Genomic DNA, 23,458 nt, shown 5'->3' with positions numbered 1-23,458 from the left:
GTTGATTAAGATAACAAACAAGGAAACATAATCAACAAAACAAAACAAAAATTCGGAAAGACTTTGACGTGTCTATATTTGACTTTTTTTTATTTTTGTAGATGTAAATTGTACAAGTATTTATAAATGTCAAACTACTTTAAGTTAACGCAGCAGTTATTTGTAAATAACAAACATAATTATATATCTAACTTCCCTTATTGCTCGTTTATATCCTCTAACACTGATTAATACGATAGATGTGCAATGATCTCCTTTTTTATTGTTAAATTTGATTTATGAATCCGCTGAAAAGTAAATTATGCTAGATAAGTTTTTACAGTTCCTTTTACGTACGTCCTACATACGGGACATTTTCTCATGGCAGGAGCGCAGTCAATACAACACACAATATGTCCGCAGGGCAGAAATGCAATGGTTGCCTCTAGATCTAAACATACTTTACAGAGTCGCTGGTCCCTCAATTGTCTGTTTTCTTCTATCAGATTTTCTGTATCTGCAATATGAAAATACATCTAATATTTACCTTAGAGCAAAAAATTATTGTAGCGTTATATTCGTATACATTTGTATTTGATAACATGTGTTAATAAATATGTGTGATAAAAAAACAAGGTGACTACAAAACATTTAAAATTGATTTAAACGCTGAATACTGTTATACTTTTAAGACAATTTATTAAGGTACGTTGTAGCTTTCTTTAGTTTTTTTATTATTTGCAAAACTTAAGAAAAGGAATAGAAAGCTTACCGTCAAACAGTAAACTTTGTTCATCTACTGTGTTATCTAAGCCATTGCACCGAGTACTGGTACTATCTGATATATGGTCACCTATCCTGTTCGTGTTATTACCATGTTGAGTCACGTCTGCTGTTGCTCCTTGTTGTTGCGGATGAGCTTCATCATCTAGTAAAATGTGCATAACATCTGTTGCTGATATGCTGTGTAAATCTAAAATGATTATGAATAATAATATGATATTCATAATTGAATATTTGATGTTAGTAATCTAGAAAAAAAGTAATGCGCGGCAGCCATTGATTTGCAACAATAAGATACTACCGACACAGATAAATCTGCTTTTTGACCTTTTTCTCGAAATGACTACTGATGGTAGGTTGAATACCAAAATTTATGACAAACGCGATGATTTTAATTTTCCTACAGTCAACTTTCCATTTCTGTGTAGCAACATCCCAGCAGCACCAGCATATGGAGTATATGTGTCTCAATTGATACGTTACTCTAGCGCTAGCTCAAAGTACGTTGATTTTGTTGAACGAGGAATACTGCTTTCTCAAAAGTTGCTAAGACAGGGCTATGAACCAATCAAATTAAGGTCATCACTCAAGAAATTTTATAGTCGCCATCATGAGCTGATTGGCCATTATGACAAAAGTGTGTCAGAAATCATATCTGATATTCTTTCTTAGTCATAAGAACCTTCTATCATTACCGAACTGAACAAAGAAATAAAACGACGGGTGCCGTATACAGTACAGGAAATGCTTACCCTTCCGGAGAACCTGATTTCACTCCCGGTTTTTAGTGGAGTTCGTGTTGTTTCTTAATTATTATTTATAACTGTTGATGTAAATGTCCTTTGGTTTTTTGAGTCTTTGTTAACTCATTGGTTTCGATTGTTATTGTCTCCTTTACACACTTGTTTATGATTAATATCGATTTTTAAGTGTAAAACCACATTTCATGAATTGAGGCTACAACTTTAATTGAATGGTCTTTCATTTGATGGTTTTGTTTATTCTTGTGCCTCGATACCCACCATTGATTTATGTAACTGCACATCAAATGTTGGTCTTTGGCATATCGGATTATGCATTTCTAAAAGGGAGTTTTAATGCCATTTGTTATATATATATTTGGGTTTTATTTAAGTCGAAGAAGATTTTTCTAAAAATATTATAGAACAGAAAGCACTATTTGCATCATGTTTACACGTGTAATAAAATATCAAGAATTAATACCTTTTCCTGAAGTCGTTAGATGCTGAAAAGCATTTATAACCTGTTGATCTGTATATCCCATTTCAATTACACTTCTTGCTGCAACATGTTTGTAATATATCACTCTGTGTTGTACTAGTAGTACTCGTATTAACAGCAAAGGAGGAAGTTTGAGCTCTCGATGTTGTCTCTTGTTTATTTTCATTTGTTGCATTGGTTTCTCGGTCCTGAAACATGTAAAAAGTCCATTTTAAAAATGTCAATGATTAAAATTTAGGAACTCATGAATTAGAATAAATCATGTATGCAAACTGGTATACTGATCTTTTGTGTTCTTTGGAAAACAATCTAACGGCATGTTGCATACTGTTACTCAGAAGAACAGCAACCACCATGTAATTGATCAAAAAAAAAAACACCATCGGAATATACAATTTTTCTACCACACATCAAATCGCATTGCACTCCATAAGAAGTCCCTGATTACTAAAAATAATTCCGATTTGGTGTTTTTTTTTTTTTTTTGTATCAGGGGAGGGGGTTTCATGTTTTGCACGTAAACGGATAAGAACGTTCGTTTTTTCATTGAAATCATCTTTATGTTTGTCAAGTTGTAGTATCATAGTTATCATTTTTATCATTGATATCATAATAACCGGGGTTTTTTTCCATAATTTTGCTTTTATGATTTTCTTAGCAATGTACATTCGGGTTAATTGAATTGTGTTTAACATCTTTACTCACTATTTCAGCTTGTCTTTTCTGAACGGCGTGAATGAACTTTTCTCCCTTGTTTTGTTTCAGAAAAGTACATTTCGGAAACCATCTGGCATGTTCAACCCATGGATCGTCACCTGCTTCCCAGTTTCGCAGTCCTCCACCACAGAAAAAGCATCTTGTATAATCATGGTAACCAGCAAACAGAAAACCAGCCAAAGCCATCTGACGTGGTGATTGGTCTAAATATGACGGCCAGCCTTCAAAGGAACTGATTCTAACAGTCAAGCAGGCATAGTTAGGATACTTAGGCTTTTCTAGGTGTATTCCAAGTGATTCGAATTCGGTGTTATGCTGGCATGAACTGGTTTCAGTAGCATTATGGTTTTCATTGGATGTCTGTGTTTCTTGACTATTCTCGTTCCCCGTTGCAGAGCTAGTTTTGTCCCTATTAGATGGTGAACGTATTTGGTGTCCTGGTCTTTCCTGTACATTGTTGCTGGTACCATTATAAGATGAACGTATTTGTAATCTTGGTTCAGGTCTTGATGAAGCATTTTCTGACTGATTCAAACCTTGACTTGTAACAGTTGTTGTGTCAACAGTAGAATCAGTATTATTCGGAACAACCGTTGTCTGTTCTTGTTGATTTGAAGACGATGCGAATCGGGGTTCGGCTAGGAGTGCACATGATGGTGACAGCATTTTATGTATAACAACAGGATCGTCACCCGATTTCCATCTGTCATATGTAATTCCACAGGAAAAGCACTTTGTTTTTCTTCCGTCAATGTAGTAAAAACCAGTCTTAGCCATTTTAATTAGATTTATACTAATGTCTCGTGGGAAATTGCTATACGATGACACTCTCAGAAGTTCATTTGACATTGAATCGACGTGAGATACTGGCGTGTCACTTGAAAAACTCTCAAAATAAGTTTTTAAACTGAGTGGAAAAAATTGTGATTTAGACTGTGGGTAAATGTGTACTCGCAATAAATCGCCAAGTACGTTGTAGCTTTCTTTATTTTTTTGTAAGCTTGATTCATTTTGAACTTTACTGACGGTGTCAATATTGTTTAAAGCAGTACCATAGCGTATTGCCGTAAACTCCTGATGGTTTATAATGTGTTCGACATCCGAAGACATTGTTTTGTCAACCATTGTTTCTAGTCTTTCTATGGTCAGTCTTAAATTTGTTGAATTTTCTTTAATTTTGGCAAATGTTTTCAGTCTATTTATAATTTCTGGTATTTGCGCTGGACTCGAAAGGTTTATTGCTGAAGTCAGTTGCTGGACCTTATCTTTAAGTTCTTTCAGGTCACTGCAAACTTTTTCATATCCTGTATCATCCTCTGTGTAACTTGTCATATCAATTTTATGCGTGTCGTCAGTATCTTGTAAACACGTGCTTTCTGGTGTTAGGTCAGTTTGAACAGAACGAGAAAGCATGAGAGGCCCTTGTCCAGTATCACTAAATGATCTTTGGAATACTCTTGGTTCGCACATTCTTGAATCAATGGCTCTGGTTTGGTGTTTTCCTTGTAGAACAATATCTGAAGTTTCTGTACAAGACATAATTGCAGAAAAATCTAGAAAACAAATAGGACAATTTAAGTAGTAAAATGCATCATAATGTCAATAAATGTGAACTAGCTATAATGCCTGTCTGTTACCGTTATGAACGAAAAAATAACCAAAACTAGCTGCTCGATCCAATCTCGTCTGTGCTTTAATGGTTTTATTTACAAATATATTTAACCACTTTTCATATCATTTATGTTTTCTATATAGAGATACCATACAATACTTTCAAAAATTGACTTGATAAATAGTAGGAGGAAGATGAACTTAATAGTCAGTTAGAAAGGTCAAATAGGGTTTTTGCAGATCGCCTAGGCTAAATATTATAAATAGAATTTTTATATTCCTATTTTAATAGTATACAGACAATTTTTATCTTTTACATATAAAAGGATAAATAAGTATCGTAATTTGAACTGTGAACTGTGTACATAATGCTCATAGTGTAAATATATTGATGGATTAATATTCTATACTATTGCGGTGGTGGAACTAATTTTATTGTTTTACTGCATATAACGGAGGTATGCCTATATTGGCAGAAATTCATTGGATACAGATACAGATACAGAATGATGCGCGTCGTAGTTTATATTTGTATTGGTTTTGTTTATAAAAATAATTATGACTTTTAATCAAGCGTAATGTCTTCTGTACAATATTAACGTTATACGGTCTTAAATACAATCTGAACGTTAGATTGTCTTACACACAGTTTTAAGTAAGTTGAAAACGTTTCCATGTTTACAGAATATACATTGTAAGCTGTTTGTTTACAAACAACGACGCACGTGGTTGTGTGTCATAAATACGTAACCTGATTGGTAACTCCTAGAATATATTAGAATATAATAGAATGGAAAAGAACAGGATAGAAAATAATAGGATATAAAAGAACCGAAAATAATAGATGATAGGATAAAAAAAAGAACAGGTTTGAATAGAATAGGATAGAATATATGAGGAATTACATTATACTGCATTAGTTAAAAAAAAAATTCAAATCAATACACATAGTCCAAATAATCATGACGTCTGGCAAGGCTATTTAAATTCTTTCTGGGACGCCTTCCTGCGACGTCAATGTGGGATCAACAAAAAGTCAAAATCGAAAAATAACCACAGCAGACGGCATAATTATCTTGACTAGGGCACACAAGGGGCAATATGGAAAAATTACAATAACATATACAAATATAGTACAATCAGACTCTTGATTGAAAGATTATCTTATTAATGAAACAAATAGAAAAATATAACTTCATAAATTTACATTATAAATTATGAATACTTTGTCTTGTATATTTTAGTTCGTGCGTACAAATCATTGCATAAAGTGACGGCTTCATTGGAAAGCGCAGAGCGGGGAGTACTATCAACCCCTTTCCCAACCCAAATTCTCCACCCCTTGATTAAAAAAAAAAGTTATTTTTTAGTATAAGATTTTCTGTATTTACACTTTTATTGTTGTTTTTGTATCATCATTATTATCATCAACAACACTTGCTGGCCAACTGATTCTCCAAACATTTTTTTCCTAAATATTGTATGGTAGGGATCGGAAAATACCAGTAAAAAAACGATAAATAGTTAATCGGGTTGTGTTCGTAAATATGTCGTTATCGACCCCCCCCCCCTCCCCCCAAAAAAATACTCCACATCCCGGCCCACCCCTTTTGAAAATAATGGGTCCGTTTTAGAAATCTATATAGACCATGACAGTCTAAGAATAACATTGGAATAGTAATTTACAATACATTATTATAACACTATGAGGTAAAGGAAAAAATTAGAATCGGAATATTTTTTTATTTTTTGTTTGTTACAGCTTAACCACACTAAATTTTATTTTCAAATTGGGGATCACAGTATGATTATACCAAAGAAAAAAAAATCTTTAATCTTAAAGTTAAATAGTCGTTCTATAACAGTCGGAGATTGTTTATTTTAAATTTTTTTATTTTTTCCTGGTTGTTTTCGTTCTCGAAGATTTGTTTCCACGCCAAACATTATTAAAATGATTATTAACAATATAAATTGAAATAAAATTCATTAAAATCAGAAAATATGGTATTGAATGATTGAGACCAAAAAAAATACAACTTCAATTCGAAACCATTTTGATATTGAATGAAATATTGGAAACGCGCTATTGGTACACGTTTTCACCGTTTTATAACTCATTACCATATATTGCATCAGTTTTGATCTAATCTTAACCTACCTTTTACACACTTAATTTGTCTATCGATACATATACAAGTCGATAAAATAATGTATCTACATTTATAGATTGCTAACGCAGAATTTCTTTTTTCGGAAAACTTATAAATAGATCGGGGATTTATCGGTTTAATTTTGGATATACCTTGTACATTGTGTAACACACGTTTATATATATACATTATAAAGGTGTGCATGTATAAATTCTGAAAAATTAAAACGTGAAAAAGATCAAAGATCAATTATTTAAATTGATTTAATCGTATTTCCGACAAATAATTTTCAATTATCGGAAAAAATATCAATTTTGTTGAAACTAAATAGTATAGATATATATATCATGTATATACATTTCTGTTTGAAATAATTAGAAAAGGAAACGTCTCATTTAAAATTATAATTAAGTACTTTTCTATTGAAAAAGCACTTACTTTTTCGTTAAAATTTAACCCAACCAGAAACAGTCGCCCACTGTTGCCCACTGTTTTAGCCTAACCTTAATTTTCAATATGATATATATTCATACAAAATTTTCGATGCTGATTTTTGGTATCTAAAATTTACAAAATAAGGAAAAAGCTGATTATGTTGATGCTTCAATGCACTAAGTAAACTTTAGTAATGAATTTTGACACATGTATCAGGAAAATATATTTGAAGAGGTAGGTCCCTGAAATGTATTTCACTACAACCAATTTTGATGGCGCTTTGCATCATATATATAATTTAACGACTACTACAGCTTCGTTTACAATACTTTTAACATGTTAGCAAATACTAATACGTAAATTGAATATAGTTATTTATTAATTTTGCCTTGTAAACACTTAAAAAGAGGGAAGAAAGAGACCAGAGGGAAAGTGAAACTCATAGATTGAAAATAAACTGACAACGCCATGGCCAAAAGAAAATTACAAACAGACAAACAATTATAGTACAAGAGACACAACATAGAAAACTAGAGACTAAGCAACACGAAGCCCAACAAAAAACTGGTGGTTATATCAGGTGGTCCGGTAATTACTTTCGTCCATTTTAAGACTCCATGCACTTTATTCTAAATTGTTCGTTCTAAAAAAAAGAATGTAACAAATTTTCAGATTTATTTCCCATTTTATCAAACTTTATATCTTATAATTATACAACCTTATTTGATCAAATTTGAAAAAGAAACTTTATAAAGAAACATTTGGGATCATCAAACTTTCCATTTACCAACTTGTTATATTGAATGTCGGAGCCCCATTTTACAGTCTCCCGAAGGATGAAATAGCTGGTAATCATCAGCAAATATGTATAGTGTTTCACTTTTCTTTCGTATGGTCTTAAGTTATAGTTGAGAGTGTTGTCCTTCTTTTTGCGGGATGATTCTAATACACTTAGTAATTACAAGTAAAACATATTTACAAAACGCTTGAAATTTCGGCATTAATCCTACATTTCTTACGTATCGGACATCTCAATCATAAATTATATCAGAAATAAACTTATACAACATTCAGGCGCAGTTCAATTCTTTTTTTTTAAAGGAGGGGTTTCAACAATACAAAAAAAAAGAACATAAGATATCAAACCCCGGATCTCTCCCCTCCTATGTTTCTCCTTGGATACTCATCTAAACATTTGTAATTAGTGATTGCACATTTTAATGATTTGTCTGATTAACGAGAGACAATTCAATGTGCATAATGTTACAATCGTCCTTACACTTGCTTACCACTGGGAACAAGACAATATGTTCTTACTTTACATTACGTTGGAAAAGAATGACAAATGTTAAAGTTGTATAGAAGTTTCAATAAATAAGTATTGGAAATAAGATATTTAGTTTGTGATTTCATAATTTTGGATTGTAATTTGAGACACTTTTCAAGACTTGGCCTGTACATAGCCGACAAACAGTATGAGATTTTCTCATTGTTGAAGGCCGTACAGTGGTGTAGCTATATTTATTCCTTACTACCACTCTTTTTGAACTCTGATTGATATATATCTCGTCGCAAGTTATACAACATCTCCTCAATTTTATACCAAAAGAAGAAAGATGAACCGACGAAAAAAACACGATACAAAAAACAAACTGTCAATCGAACATTTTAGTATAAAAAAATCCGTCTCAAACCCGTGGTTAACTAAGATTACCTTAAATGGTTCTTAATTCCTAGTTCACAACATTCTACAAAGGTCCCTTTTCATGGGTGGATCCGGAGATGTCTAAAGAGGTAATTCCCGATTATTGAAAATCAAATTGGATGATAGTATTTTAAAAATTAATATATATCGAAAGAATATGATTTCTTTTAAACTTAAAGCGATCAAGGGACGATCCCCTTCTCTCCTTTGAACTATTGCGCTTATTCGATGAATCAAAATGGTTAGGAAAGGAGAACGGTATTGCGGATTCTACATGTCAAATTCAGTGGTCATCTGCGACACAGATATTCCAATTACTGATCAATCAAATCATGGAGGAGTCCGTAACACTTCCAAAGAGTTTCTTCCCACTTTACCCTGGGATACTTTGATTGAATAGTTTCCTCGTTAAACACCAACTCTCTATCAATGAATTTAGAATGAAGTTAACAGCTACATGTCAACCAACTAGATTCGATCATCATGAGAGAACCCGATACCGTGTCATAACCTAGTCGAATCCCATTTCTATTCTCAGTTTTTATCATTACGTATAAGTTAGTTAAATGCACGCTACATTTGCTTTGAGAAACTTGTGTATGCATCTATACCATGTATATACGTAACTATAAGTTTGACTGTGATACAGTTCCTCTGGCCTCAATGCACCAGAGTTGTCGTTCTTACAGCCAACAATAACTACATATGCATACGGAGCGTCTGGATAATCGAGACAACTGTCCCTCTGGTATCTTTCGTCCCCCTTTTTTATAGCAATCTCTTTATTTCAAAAGAGGATTTTCTCGTTGCGTTGAAATCCTGATATCAAAATCAAAACCCCGCGGAAATCTCACATGCGTGAGTGCGTTCTAAAAGTCATGTACGTTCGTACAACAAAGTTTACATTAAAAATTATATAATTGTCCCGAATAGACAGTTGTCACGGATGCAAAGAGCTATTGGAGAAACAATTATTTTAATAAAAATATAAATCTTTGTAAGATCTAGTTCAAATATTTATAGTTTTTCACTTGCTTTCCATCACGATATAATTAACGAGACGTTTTTTCAAACACAACCAAATCACCCACCATGACAGCATTTTGTCCAATCACAGAAAGGATTTTCAAGTATGCGTATTCTGTTGCCATAGTTAAGCGTCCTTAAGATCAAAGGACACAAACCGAAACTATACCGACTACGTCGGAAAAATTGGTCCATAAACTTCTAGTATCAAAATGTCAAAATGTTCTTTTTCTAAACATTTTCCGCAATTAGCTCATTACTGGTGACCTTTGTTTTTGTAACACGTGACCCCAACAGGAAGTTGTCTATGTATTGGACTAAATAGCAATACGGTCCTATTGACATTTTTATAAAACAACAAGAATGTCTTCATAGGACACAATGTTCCCATAACTCTAGTCTATGTCCATGGTCAGTGAACCATGAAATCAGCTCTAAATTGCAATTTGTCATCCGTACTTAGTTTCAAGTTTAATCTAAGAGTACTTATTTCAAACTATCACAGTTCTTAGTTCCGTGAATCATGTAATCGGCATCAAAACCGTCATCTGCTATATCATCTGAAAAGCTCACATAATAAACCGTCATCTGCTTTATCATCTGAAAAATTCAAATTATAATGATCAATTGATCTAACTTTCAAAAAGATGTGATCACACTTTCATGGTAAAATATTTAAAACCGAAACCTGATACGGAAAGGACTCACAAACTGACTCACAGAACAGAAAACATAACACACCCTTTTTTTCGCAGTTTGGCATTTAAATGAATGTTACAACAATAATAATGCTCTTCATTATTTCAGAGATCAGACACAAGCTTTCAAGTGGTTTCTATATCTGTTTTGTTAAAATTAAGTTTTAGTTAATACATGATGATGTATTCGATACTTGTTTTTTATGTATGATTTATTGAAATCTATTTTTGTCATTCTTGAGGTTATATACTTATAAAACTTCCGTCTATGAGGTGAGTGTGTCATTCAGTTCTGTATTCTTTCATTTTGAAGGACATTTTTCTCTATTCGTTGTGTTCCAGCTGCTCACTTTCCTCTATTTTTTATGTTCTAACCGCCCATTTTCTCTATTCTTTATTTTATTTTTCTCTTTTCTTTATTTTGTTTGCATTATTTTTCTCTATTCTTTATTTTGTTTACACTATTTTTCTCTATTCTTTATTTTGTTCACACTATTTTTCTCTATTCTTTATTTTGTTCACACTATTTTTCTCTATTCTTTATTTTGTTCACACTATTTTTCTCTATTCTTTATTCTGTTCACACTATTTTTCTCTATTCTTTATTTTGTTCACACTATTTTTCTCTATTCTTTATTTTGTTTGCACTATTTTTCTCTATTCTTTATTTTGTTTACACTATTTTTCTCTATTCTATTTTTTTGTTTGCACTATTTTCTCTATTCTTTATTTTGTTTACACTATTTTTCTCTATTCTTTATTTTGTTCACACTATTTTTCTCTATTCTTTATTTTGTTCACACTATTTTTCTCTTTTCTTTATTTTGTTTGCATTATTTTTCTCTATTCTTTATTTTGTTCACACTATTTTTCTCTATTCTTTATTTTGTTCACACTATTTTTCTCTTTTCTTTATTTTGTTCACACTATTTTTCTCTATTCTTTATTTTGTTTACACTATTTTTCTCTATTCTATTTTTTTGTTTGCACTATTTTCTCTATTCTTTATTTTGTTTACACTATTTTTCTCTATTCTTTATTTTGTTTGCACTATTTTTCTCTATTCTTTATTTTGTTCACACTATTTTTCTCTATTCTTTATTTTGTTCACACTATTTTTCTCTATTCTTTATTTTGTTTGCACTATTTTTCTCTATTCTATTTTTTTGTTTGCACTATTTTCTCTATTCTTTATTTTGTTTACACTATTTTTCTCTATTCTATTTTTTTTTTTGCACTATTTTCTCTATTCTTTATTTTGTTTACACTATTTTTCTCTATTCTTTATTTTGTTTGCACTATTTTTCTCTATTCTTTATTTTGTTCACACTATTTTTCTCTATTCTTTATTTTGTTCACACTATTTTTCTCTATTCTTTATTTTGTTTGCACTATTTTTCTCTATTCTTTATTTTGTTTACACTATTTTTCTCTATTCTATTTTTTTGTTTGCACTATTTTCTCTATTCTTTATTTTGTTTACACTATTTTTCTCTATTCTTTATTTTGTTTGCACTATTTTTCTCTATTCTTTATTTTGTTCACACTATTTTTCTCTATTCTTTATTTTGTTCACACTATTTTTCTCTATTCTTTATTTTGTTCACACTATTTTTCTCTATTCTTTATTTTGTTCACACTATTTTTCTCTATTCTTTATTTTGTTCACACTATTTTTCTCTATTCTTTATTTTGTTTGCACTATTTTTCTCTATTCTTTATTTTGTTTACACTATTTTTCTCTATTCTATTTTTTTGTTTGCACTATTTTCTGTATTCTTTATTTTGTTTACACTATTTTTCTCTATTCTTTATTTTGTTCACACTATTTTTCTCTATTCTTTATTTTGTTCACACTATTTTTCTCTATTCTTTATTTTGTTTGCACTATTTTTCTCTATTCTTTATTTTGTTTACACTATTTTTCTCTATTCCATTTTTTTGTTTGCACTATTTTCTCTATTCTTTATTTTGTTTACACTATTTTTCTCTATTCTTTATTTTGTTTGCACTATTTTTCTCTATTCTTTATTTTGTTCACACTGTTTTTCTCTATTCTTTTTTTTGTTCACACTATTTTTCTCTATTCTTTATTTTGTTCACACTATTTTTCTCTATTCTTTATTTTGTTTACACTATTTTTCTCTATTCTTTATTTTGTTTACACTATTTTTCTCTATTCTATTTTTTTGTTTGCACTATTTTCTCTATTCTTTATTTTGTTTACACTATTTTTCTCTATTCTTTATTTTGTTTACACTATTTTTCTCTATTCTTTATTTTGTTTACACTATTTTTCTCTATTCTATTTTTTTGTTTGCACTATTTTCTCTATTCTTTATTTTGTTTACACTATTTTTCTCTATTCTTTATTTTGTTCACACTATTTTTCTCTATTCTTTATTTTGTTCACACTATTTTTCTCTATTCTTTATTTTTTTCACACTATTTTTCTCTATTCTTTATTTTGTTTGCACTATTTTTCTCTATTCTTTATTTTGTTCACACTATTTTTCTCTATTCTTTATTTTGTTTGCACTATTTTTCTCTATTCTTTATTTTGTTTGCACTATTTTTCTCTATTCTTTATTTTGTTTACACTATTTTTCTCTATTCTTTATTTTGTTTACACTATTTTTCTCTATTCTTTATTTTGTTTACACTATTTTTCTCTATTCTATTTTTTCTGTAGATTTGGCCCATCAGTCTTTATTCTGTAAACCCCATCCAGACCCTTGTCCATAAAAACTATCACGTGATTTCAAGTGTTTTCTGTCACGTGGTTTTTCATTCATATTTGAATCAAACAGTTGTCAAAGTTCAAGTACTTCTTACAATTGTTGTGATATTGTGAAAGTACATTGTAGTCAAACAAATGTAAACAATTATTTCCCCACCAGTTGAAATTTCCTGTTATCAGTTTCACATTGTTTGACAAGGTGCGATATAAAAGTAACTGTAGATCTTATTTGACTAGGTGTGATATATAGAGATTAATACATGGCCTTTTGCATTTCAGCCTGGGTATCATCCCGAGACCCCATATCAGCCCGACAATAGTTTTATGTAAGGCAAATAAACAACTTGAATGCAATAACTAAAACAGTCAAAAACTTTATAAAGAAGTTAAATTATGAATCAAATATACTATAATTGTCCAACAACAGCATCACTACATCCATATATATAGAAACATTTCCTATAGAGGCATGTGAAAACATTGAAAATTTGGAAGAGTTTTATGATCATTATTGTTCCATGTTTGTTGTACTATAAAATGATTCTAAGCGGGCTGATATGAAAAGTTTATCACATGCTTCGATTGTTATCACATGCCTTTCCGTAACGTTATCGCATGCCATTCCGGTAATACTCGGCAAATTCCGGAAAATACACACCAATGCTACGTTTTCAGTGAAAAACATTACAAATTAGTGTACAAAGCTACAATTCAAACTTAAAGTGAACTTTTCCAAACAGTGTTAATTATGTATATTTTTGTCGATTCGTCCATATTAAAATATTTTTCTTCTCTGTTCAGACATATGATAGAAAGACTTCATATCGAATGTACTAAATTGGGGGTCCGACGTCCGTGAACTTTTCATTCTTTGAACTTCTATTTGGGAACCACGTAAAAGGATCAATGTATGAATCTGTTATTTTTCTCCATTGTTGAAGCATATGATAAAAAGGTCATAACATGTAACATTTTTTGAGAAAGGGTTTTGAGTAAAGACAAATGGGGGCCTTTTATGTTTTGTCAATGTTTCTAGCAGTTTGCTCATTGGGATATTTTCCCCTTTCAGTAAATGTTTGTTTTATAGCCCCTTCTCTCTATTCTAGCGGGTTTCGAGGTTGACTTTTTTCAGTTGGAACCTATTCGCTTCACTAAGTATCTGGCTTTACGACATGCTCTTAGTACAGCGAGTAGAATGGAGTATTGGTGGGTATAAGTAGACTAAGAATAACTTTCAGAATAGTAATAGATCAAGTTGTTACTGTAGATGAAAACACTTTAGGGTGACTTCAAAAGGAAAGACTTTACCAACCAATAACACGAATGGAAAACAACTGTCATTTTCTTCATATTGGTATACATTTTCCAAGGAAAATTGTTGGTTCAACCTAGTTGTCTAGCTACATGTACCTTACCCTTTCACTTGTATAACAGTTGTTTAATAGTTCCGTTGAATTGCCAAAATTGAGTGTGCTACCAATAGTTATCAAAGGTACCAGGATTATAACTTAGTACGCCAGACGCGCGTTTCGTCTACATAAGACTCATCAGTGACGCTCATATCGAAATATTTATAAAGCCAAACAAGTACAAAGTTGAAGAACATTGAGGATCCAATATTCCAAAAACATGTGCCAAATACGGCTAAGGTAATCTATGCCTGGGGTAAGAAAATCCTTAGTTTTTCGAACAATTTAAAGTTTTGTAAACAGGAAATTTATAAAAATGACCACATTATTGATATTCATGTCTACACCGAAATGATGACTACTGGGCTGGTGATACCCTCGGGGACGAAACATCCACCAGCAGTGGCATCGACCAAGTGGTGTAAATAGTTATCAAAGATACCAGGATTATTGTTAAGTACGCCAGAAGACTCATCAGTGACGCTCATATCAGAATATTTATAAAGCCAAACAAAACAGACACACAAGGTCAACTATTGAAATCCAGCTGCTGCGTAAATATACATCGCAGATATACAACACAAATGACATACGAGATGTAAATCCAAAAGAAAACAAGCTACGTTCTCAAAGACGACAACAAAACAGTTTTTGTATTTTCGGTAACATAGAATAATAAGTATCCACTTTCTCGAAAAACTAAACAAACAGTAAAATGCAAATGCAAATGCATATGAAAACAACAGTAAACTGTACTGTAAAATATATACTAATGAAATATTAATAAAATTAATAATCTGTAATAAATTATAAAAGAGGGACGAAAGATACCAAAGGGACAGTCAAACTCATAAATCTAAAATAAACTGACAACGCCATGGATAAAAATGAAAAAGAAAAACAGACAGTACACACAACACAACATAGAAAACTAAAGAATAAACAACACGAACCCCACCAAAAACTAGGGGTGATCTCAGGTGCTCCGGAATGGTAAGCAGATCCTGCTCCATACGTGGCACCCGTCGTGTTGCTTATGTGATAACAAATCCGGTAAATAGTCTAAATTGGTAGGTAACAGTCATGAAAGGGAAGGGAATTGTAGTTACGACGTAACGAACATATCCGATATCATTTGTGAAACGTTATTTCCATAACGGTCAACCAACTCGTGATGGCGTCCGTAAAATTTACGAAGGGAATATTTCAACTTCACTATAACATACTTACCCATCCAGAACATATACATATTGGTAAGACAAATCTGATAAGAGCGAAAAAGTAACAAATTACTGCCAGTTCAAATAAACTCAATATTACTAATATTCCACCAATCCAAATCTGTAGACTACCCAATATCTGAAATCTTTTCACATATGATATGTGTTGAGGTGATGGATTTTCTGTTGGCTATATTATCACAGCAGTTGACCCACTGTTGTCACTTGTGATTTGCATATTTTACTAAATCATAAAAAAACAACAACAATTTAATGTGATTAAATTAACCAATATTTTAAATGCATTCGTTTAAAACATAATAAGTGTCTATCATCGTATGTCTGCATTTTTGTTGTTTTATTTTATCTTATTTGTTTTCTTTGATGATTGTGGTGGTGTAGTTGTTGGTTTTTTATTATTATTTAAGGAGTGACTGTAATATTTTTTCTGTCTATATGAAAAAATTACATAACAAATATTGTGCACACTGAATAACGTGCGTAATCTGACAGTGTGCACAACATTTTTTATGTTATTTTGAGTAGACTGAAAAAATATTACAGTAACAAAGTTATTTCTTATAATTTAATTCCTAATTCAAATAAAACCGGTGTAAATCACGACAAAACGTTGATGAAGTCGTGGTCACATGACAAAATTTGGTCTATGATATGATAAACAAAACGACGTCAGCCAAGCAGAAGACGCGTTACATCCAAAATTAAATTATTATTTGTTGTTTAAATCTCTGTTTATTTCTGAAATTTATTCTTACATACTTTTGATTTTTTAACCCTGTATGCTAACATTGCCTATGTAAATTTTAAAATTGTTTGTATGCACATTGAACGACAAATTTATGTGACGTATAAAATTTTCTGACGTCAGACAATCAAATCAATGAATGTGTTCGTAGATAGTAGATGTTTTTGTGTTCTGTTAAATTGGTCCTTTTAAAATTGTTATACGATGATGACTGATGTACCCATATTTTGACTATTTTATTTATTGTGTCTGTTTATTTAACGCATCAATGTAAATGTAACAGAATTTGATGAGACTGTCATTAAAGTGAGAGGGTTAGCGCTATAGAACCAGGTTTAATCCACTATTTTCTACATTTGAAAATGCTTGTACCAAGTCAGGAATATGACAGTTCTTGTCCATTCGTTTTTGATACGTTTTGTTATTTGATTTTGCCATGTGATAATGGACTTTCAGTATTTTTGTGATTTTACTTTTTGCATACTCTAATTGGGTTAAAAGTAAGAACTGTTATGTATTAAGATTTATATAGGAAAATCATATGTAGTTTTGTGTGTCATATCATGTTACAACCAGGTCCACTTACTGATATCTTATACATTAATTAACATCCGACATTAGTAAGCTCTTGTATTAATCTTTTGTATACATGTATGTATACGTCTTCATAATGTTGTATCACTGAACATCATTCAGCATCATCTTAGTCTTATATAGCTGGATGGGAATGTGTTTACTCACCCAAACAACGACATGTTTCAACAGATCATATGATTTTTGGCTATACCACGGGTTTTTTTGTGGTTGAATTTGTTGGTTGTCTGTGTTGTATATGATTTCCAAAACTTTTGGTTATTTCTTTTATCCTTTTATATAAAAATGTTATCATAAATTGCCAACACTATCAAAAAGTGTCTCCTTTATCTTATTAAACAATTGATTCCATTTAAAAAGTTTGCCATTTTTTTCAGTGTGTGCAACATAATTTTATACTAACAAATCTTCGGTTTCACTAACCGTGGCAATCTACAGACTTCCTCATAGCTTAATGACTCACAAATACAAACATTAAGACACTGTTACAATCCAATAATAAAAATGAATATTATGTAAACTGAATTTATTATTCATTGACAAGTATATTATACTTAGGCACATTTTATACTGGTAATATATTGTATACAAACCATTTCAATTTATTATCAATTGAATTTTTTTTCTATTTCTACTTGCAAAAAGAATAATTTTATAGTTCTAAATATCCATTCTATGATAGAACAAATATGTCAAATGAATTAGAAATGTTCCATTTCTGTTGCTTTGAATATACTAGATATGGTTGAGCTGTCTTTGATTATATTAAGCTTTATTCGTCCTTCAAAATTAAACAAATGTTACAAATTGGGTATCATTATATTTTGGGGTGAACATGTCTTTCATGTCAAATAAACTGCCAAGGACAAATATTAATTTTATGTATCGCCCAAAAACTATAATATATTTGTCCTTGCTATGGCAATATATAAGTGAAGAAAATGATTGCCAATTAGAAAACTATACTACCACAGTAATATATTGATTACCTTCACTTTTTCTATCAACCTTTTTGAATTTTGATACTCAATGCTCTTCAACCTCGTAGTATTTGACCCTTTTCATTCTTTTCTTTATTCGAGTGTCACTGATTGGAGATTTTTTTATAGATACTTACAATCGTAATCGTGTTATCTAGAATGTATTTTTATTCCCCTAGAGTGAAAATGAAATGTGAGTAAGCAATTAGATGACACTAATACGAAAAAGACTTTTTTCAGTGCAGCTAATGGGCATATAATATCTATACAATATTCTTACTTACAGGACACCTTTCTTAAAAAATATAAAAAAAGAATGGCCAACGTAGATACAAGTATCTTGTCTTTGGGAGGGATAAATCATACTTGTAAAGAATCACTCTGATTCAAACAAAAAATTCTCTGAAACCGATATTATCAAGATGCTTAATTTCTTGATTGACAACATATTTGTAACGTTCGGAGGACGTGTTTTTCAACAGACTGTCGGCATCCCAATGGGAACAAACTGTGCCCCTCTACATGCCGACTTGTTTCTTTATTATTATGAGGCTGACTTCTTGCAGGAACTTCTTAGGAAGAAAGATAAGAAGTTAGCAATATCCTTTAACTCTACTTTCCGCTATATAGATGACGTTCTTTCACTAAACAATTCACAATTTGGTGTCTATGTGGAACGCATCTATCCCATCGCATTGGAGATAAAGGATACTACAAATACAGTTAAGTCGGCTTCATATCTTGACTTACATCTAGAAATTGACAATGAGGGTCGGTTGAAAACAAAACTTTACGACAAAAGAGATGATTTCAGCTTTCCAATTGTGAACTTTCCATTTTTAAGTAGCAACACTCCAGCAGCACCTGCATACGGGGTATATATCTCCCAATTGATACGATATTCCCGTGCTTGCATTTCCTATCATGATTTTCTTGATAGAGGGTTACTGCTCACAAGGAAGCTATTAAACCAAGAGTTCCAAATGGTGAAGTTGAAATCATCCCTTCGTAAATTTTACGGACGCCATCACGAGTTGGTTGACCGTTATGGAATAACCGTTTCACAAATGATATCGGATATGTTCCTTACGTCGTAACTACAATCCCCTCCCCTTTCATGAATGTGACCTACCGAATTAGACTATTTATCGGATTTGTAATCACATAAGCAACACGACGCGTGCCACATGTGGAGCAGGATCTGCTTACCCTTCCGGAGCACCTGAGATCACCCCTAGTTTTTGGTGGGGTTCGTGTTGTTTATTCTTTAGTTTTCTATGTTGTGTCATGTGTACTATTGTTTTTCTGTTTGTTTTTTTCATTTTTAGCCATGGCGTTGTCAGTTTATTTTAGATTTATGAGTTTGACTGTCCTTTTGGTATCTTTCGTCCCTCTTTTCTTAAAAACAGGACATCTTTTTGAATCCTGCGTTTCACATAATAGATGCTAACCAAAAGTGGGACACGCACAATAGAAAGCAAAGAGCGATATTTTGGATGCACAAGTTACATATTCTTGTACCTAAACACAAAATCGCTTGATTCTAAAGAACAAGAATAAATTTTGAAATTCATACCACTTTAACAGCAAAATGTGCATAAAGCTATTACAATATCTGTTTGAAAAAATACTATAAGCTGCACACATGTATTATCATATTAGTTTAACGGTGTATTAATTAAATATAACAACTGTTTTCATTATTATCATTAGCATATAAAAGTAACATTCTTAGGCAATTATATATACTGGTGGATCAGAGCATGCAATGTTTGGATTCTGTGTATTACCAATTCCCCTTGATCAGCTACGCCAACAATATAGTACAGTTGTACTCTAGGATGCAGTACTGTATATCCTGACGAATCAATCGATGGCAGCATATTTGGTGCTTGTGTTAGATCTTCCGGTGCATTTTCACGCTGTGAATGGCTCATGACAACATCCGTCTGTTAAAAATTAATTTAGTTAAAGATATTGGAACTTATAAATATATAAAATGTATAGGTATAGATAGAAATAAAGAATTCAGGCAGCTTTCATGTTGCCAATTGGTCATTACGTTTACAATACATGTGCTGCTTGTGCGTACCATTTTGCAATAATTGTTTTTATGTGAATCTGAATATAAACATGGATATACATGACGACCACCTATGAAAGATAAAAACGGTACAGCAAGATTGTATAAAGTCATATGCAACATTGTTGAAAAAAATCTTCGAATTTTGTTTTTTCCGGTACAATCGTTTACCATTTATTGAAATCCATAGAATAAAATCGATGTATAGAAATATGGAAATCTGAAGTTTTTCATGTCGGGCTATTGTTAAATTGGGAAGGTAGCATTAAATGAATATATTTAGTATGTATTACCGTTACGCTATGTCTGGTCGTAATGGTAACGTTTACATTGCATTAACTTTACGACAAAAGAGATGATTTCAGCTTTCCAATTGTGAACTTTCCATTTCTAAGTAGCAACATTCCAGCAGCACCTGCATACGGGGTATATATCTCCTAATTGATACGATATTCCCGTGCTTGCATTTCCTATCATGATTTTCTTGATAGAGGGTTACTGCTCACAAGGAAGCTATTAAACCAAGAGTTCCAAATGGTGAAGTTGAAATCATCCCTTCGTAAATTTTACGGACGCCATCACGAGTTAGTTGACCGTTATGGAATAACCGTTTCACAAATGATATCGGATATGTTCCTTACGTCGTAACTACAATCCCCTTCCCTTTCATGAATGTGATCTACCGAATTAGACTATTTACCGGATTTGTAATCACATAAGCAACACGACGGGTGCCACATGTGGAGCAGGATCTGCTTACCCTTCCGGAGCACCTGAGATCACCCCTAGTTTTTGGTGGGGTTCGTGTTGTTTATTCTTTAGTTTTCTATGTTGTGTCATGTGTACTATTGTTTTTCTGTTTGTCATTTTCATTTTTAGCCATGGCGTTGTCAGTTTATTTTAGATTTATGAGTTTGACTGTCCCTTTGGTATCTTTCGTCCCTCTTTTGTGAAAAGGTTCCATGTTTCTTGAAATTATCACCTACTTCTGCATGTCACAATTTGTTCCGACTGTTTTAATAGAGCACGTATGTGACTCCAATAAAAACATATGCTTTTAGACTTATTTCTTTTTTATGTAGTAGAACAGTGTATATTAACTTTTATCCAAAAGACCAGTCAACATAGAACTCCTACCTATCATGTTACGTCCTCTCTTGAAGTTGTTGCTATTTGGTGTTTAATGCTATTATAAGTGTTTTTTCTTCTTTTAATTATTCTTCACTTCTGGTTAAAAGTAATATGATGAGGTGGAGTTGTGAAGATTGTAATTGTCATGAAACTTTCACATATTTCAAAAGAGTCATCTTAGATGATGGATATTGCATTGCATTAATACCAGATTTACTTAAACTTCTGTAACATCTTTTTTATACTTTCTTTCCCATATCTACTTTTCACATAACTGTTTGCTTAATATCAATGCAAAATAGAAATCTTGTAACCTTACCTGTTGATTTGGTGTTTTCAAACGTGAACAGCAGCAACAGTAGGAAGCTGAAATAAGTGCAACTAGTCCTAGGACACATGACAATAACGTTATGTCATATGAAAAAATATTCGAGTTACTTGACTTATCACGGCCTTGCTGAAAGATATATGATCAATCGTATATGTTAAACAATAATACTGTACTAAGAAAAAATACTTTTTTTCAGCATGATCACGGGTGTACATGCTTATTTTTATAATACACAAATCAATATCTGACTATTCAGGTTTATGTGCACTTTTGTCTGCAATAGCTAGACGTTCAAATTTCTAGTTTTGGGAAGAGGAAGCATCTTGATTTAAGATACATAAACATGTTATTTGATCCTACTTCTTCAGGCAATATCATTATTTCGATTCAGAAAATAACAAACAAACAAACAAATATAACAAAGACCAACATTATTTTTCGGCATATCCCATATGGTATAACACTTATCTCATTTTATTCTCAGAGATATTCTGGTTTATATATATAAATTGTGTTTTACTTGAAAAATTCAAATAGCAAATGTGTATTTTATTTCACGAAGCTCAAGATTAATGTGTTCTTTACATTGAGATTTATTTTATTACAAAACGAAAAGTCCAGTTTTCTTACAATCATCATGTATATTGCCATAAGACTTCTATGTACCTGTCTAACGAACATTTCGTTAGCCGTTCTTACACTAATGTAATATTCTTTTAATTAACAATATTTGTGTTTCCTTAGATTAGAGTTCTTAGTAGTGAAATTATAATAAAGGATTCGACTAAATAGTATTAATACTTACCAAAGTTCCCATTCCAATTGATATAAAAAATGTAATTGGGGAACTAATGAATGCTCCTATAAAACTACACACAATGAAGCCAGTTTTCTGAAGTAGGAAAAGAATAACACTAATTTATTTTGTATTTTTCTAACTAGATTTTTATGGAATGTGTACAAGGCCTTGTTCCTTCATTTTCTATTCTATTTTTGTTGACTCTGGATTATCGTTTATTAACATTGTTCTTTGTTTGCTATAATTTTGATGTGATTTATAGTTTCCTTGTTTGTTTATTTTCTATACATGTTCTCCACCTTACATGCAATTCCATTAGAATATTAATAATTAATTACATTTATACCGACTTATAAATTCGAAACCGGCTGCCTTCTCATTCAAGCATTAACATGAAACTCGTTTTGAAAAGTTGAATTTTACTTGATATCTTTTGAAGAATTAGGTGCAAATGTGCTAGTCTATTATAACAACCTTTTTTTTTTATTATGTCCAGAATAAATGCCATTTACATTAACTAGCTTATATAGCTATCAAAGGTATAAGAAACCAGGGTTATAATTTGATTTATACGCCAGATGCGCGTTTCGTCGACATACGACTCATTAGTGACGCTCAGATCAAAAATAGATATAAAGCCAAACAAATATAAAATTGAAGAGCATTAGGTACGCAAAATTCAAAAACGTTGTACCAAATAAGGCTTAGGTAATATATGGAAACATCATATATCATACTAACAGGTATTCTTAATCAAATTATTTTTCTCACAGCGTATGTATACAGAGGTGCATATTCTGTTAGAGCAGGTGTTGCTTCAATTAGAATTAAAAGTGACAGATATGAGGGTATAGATATAAATGAAAGGTTTTTGTCGAGACTGCAACTTTTGTTGCAGAAAGCTCGACATAGGGATAGTGATCCGGCGGCGGCGGCGGCGTTAGCTAACTTCTTAAAAGGTTTATATTTTAGAAGGTGAAAGACCTGGATGCTCCATACTTTGTATATAGATGCCTCATGTTACGAAGTTTCCGTCAGTCACATGTCCAATGTCCTTGA

At 31.7% G+C, this 23,458-nt stretch overlaps 1 protein-coding gene and 2 long non-coding RNA genes across 3 annotated transcripts in view; 1 reads left to right on the top strand and 2 right to left on the bottom strand.

Annotated features, from left to right (window-relative positions):
- The window catches only part of LOC143054573 (uncharacterized), a 422,571-nt gene that overhangs the window by 224,419 nt on the left and 174,694 nt on the right, over nt 1–23,458 (top strand). The window lies entirely within an intron of this gene.
- Nucleotides 104–4,303, bottom strand: LOC143054580 (uncharacterized). Its single transcript, XR_012971739.1, has 4 exons — nt 2,710–4,303; nt 1,987–2,192; nt 752–952; nt 104–496 (listed from the first exon to the last, which is right to left on the bottom strand). It is a non-coding gene; the product is annotated as an uncharacterized LOC143054580 (long non-coding RNA).
- Nucleotides 19,702–22,494, bottom strand: LOC143054582 (uncharacterized). The gene is made up of 3 exons (XR_012971741.1): nt 22,406–22,494; nt 21,589–21,726; nt 19,702–20,004 (listed from the first exon to the last, which is right to left on the bottom strand). It is a non-coding gene; the product is annotated as an uncharacterized LOC143054582 (long non-coding RNA).

The sequence above is a fragment of the Mytilus galloprovincialis genome, chromosome 12 (genome assembly GCF_965363235.1).
Source record: "Mytilus galloprovincialis chromosome 12, xbMytGall1.hap1.1, whole genome shotgun sequence".
In the NCBI taxonomy this organism is placed as follows: Eukaryota; Metazoa; Mollusca; class Bivalvia; order Mytilida; family Mytilidae; genus Mytilus; species Mytilus galloprovincialis.
This window is presented reverse-complemented; position numbering and strand designations above follow the sequence as displayed.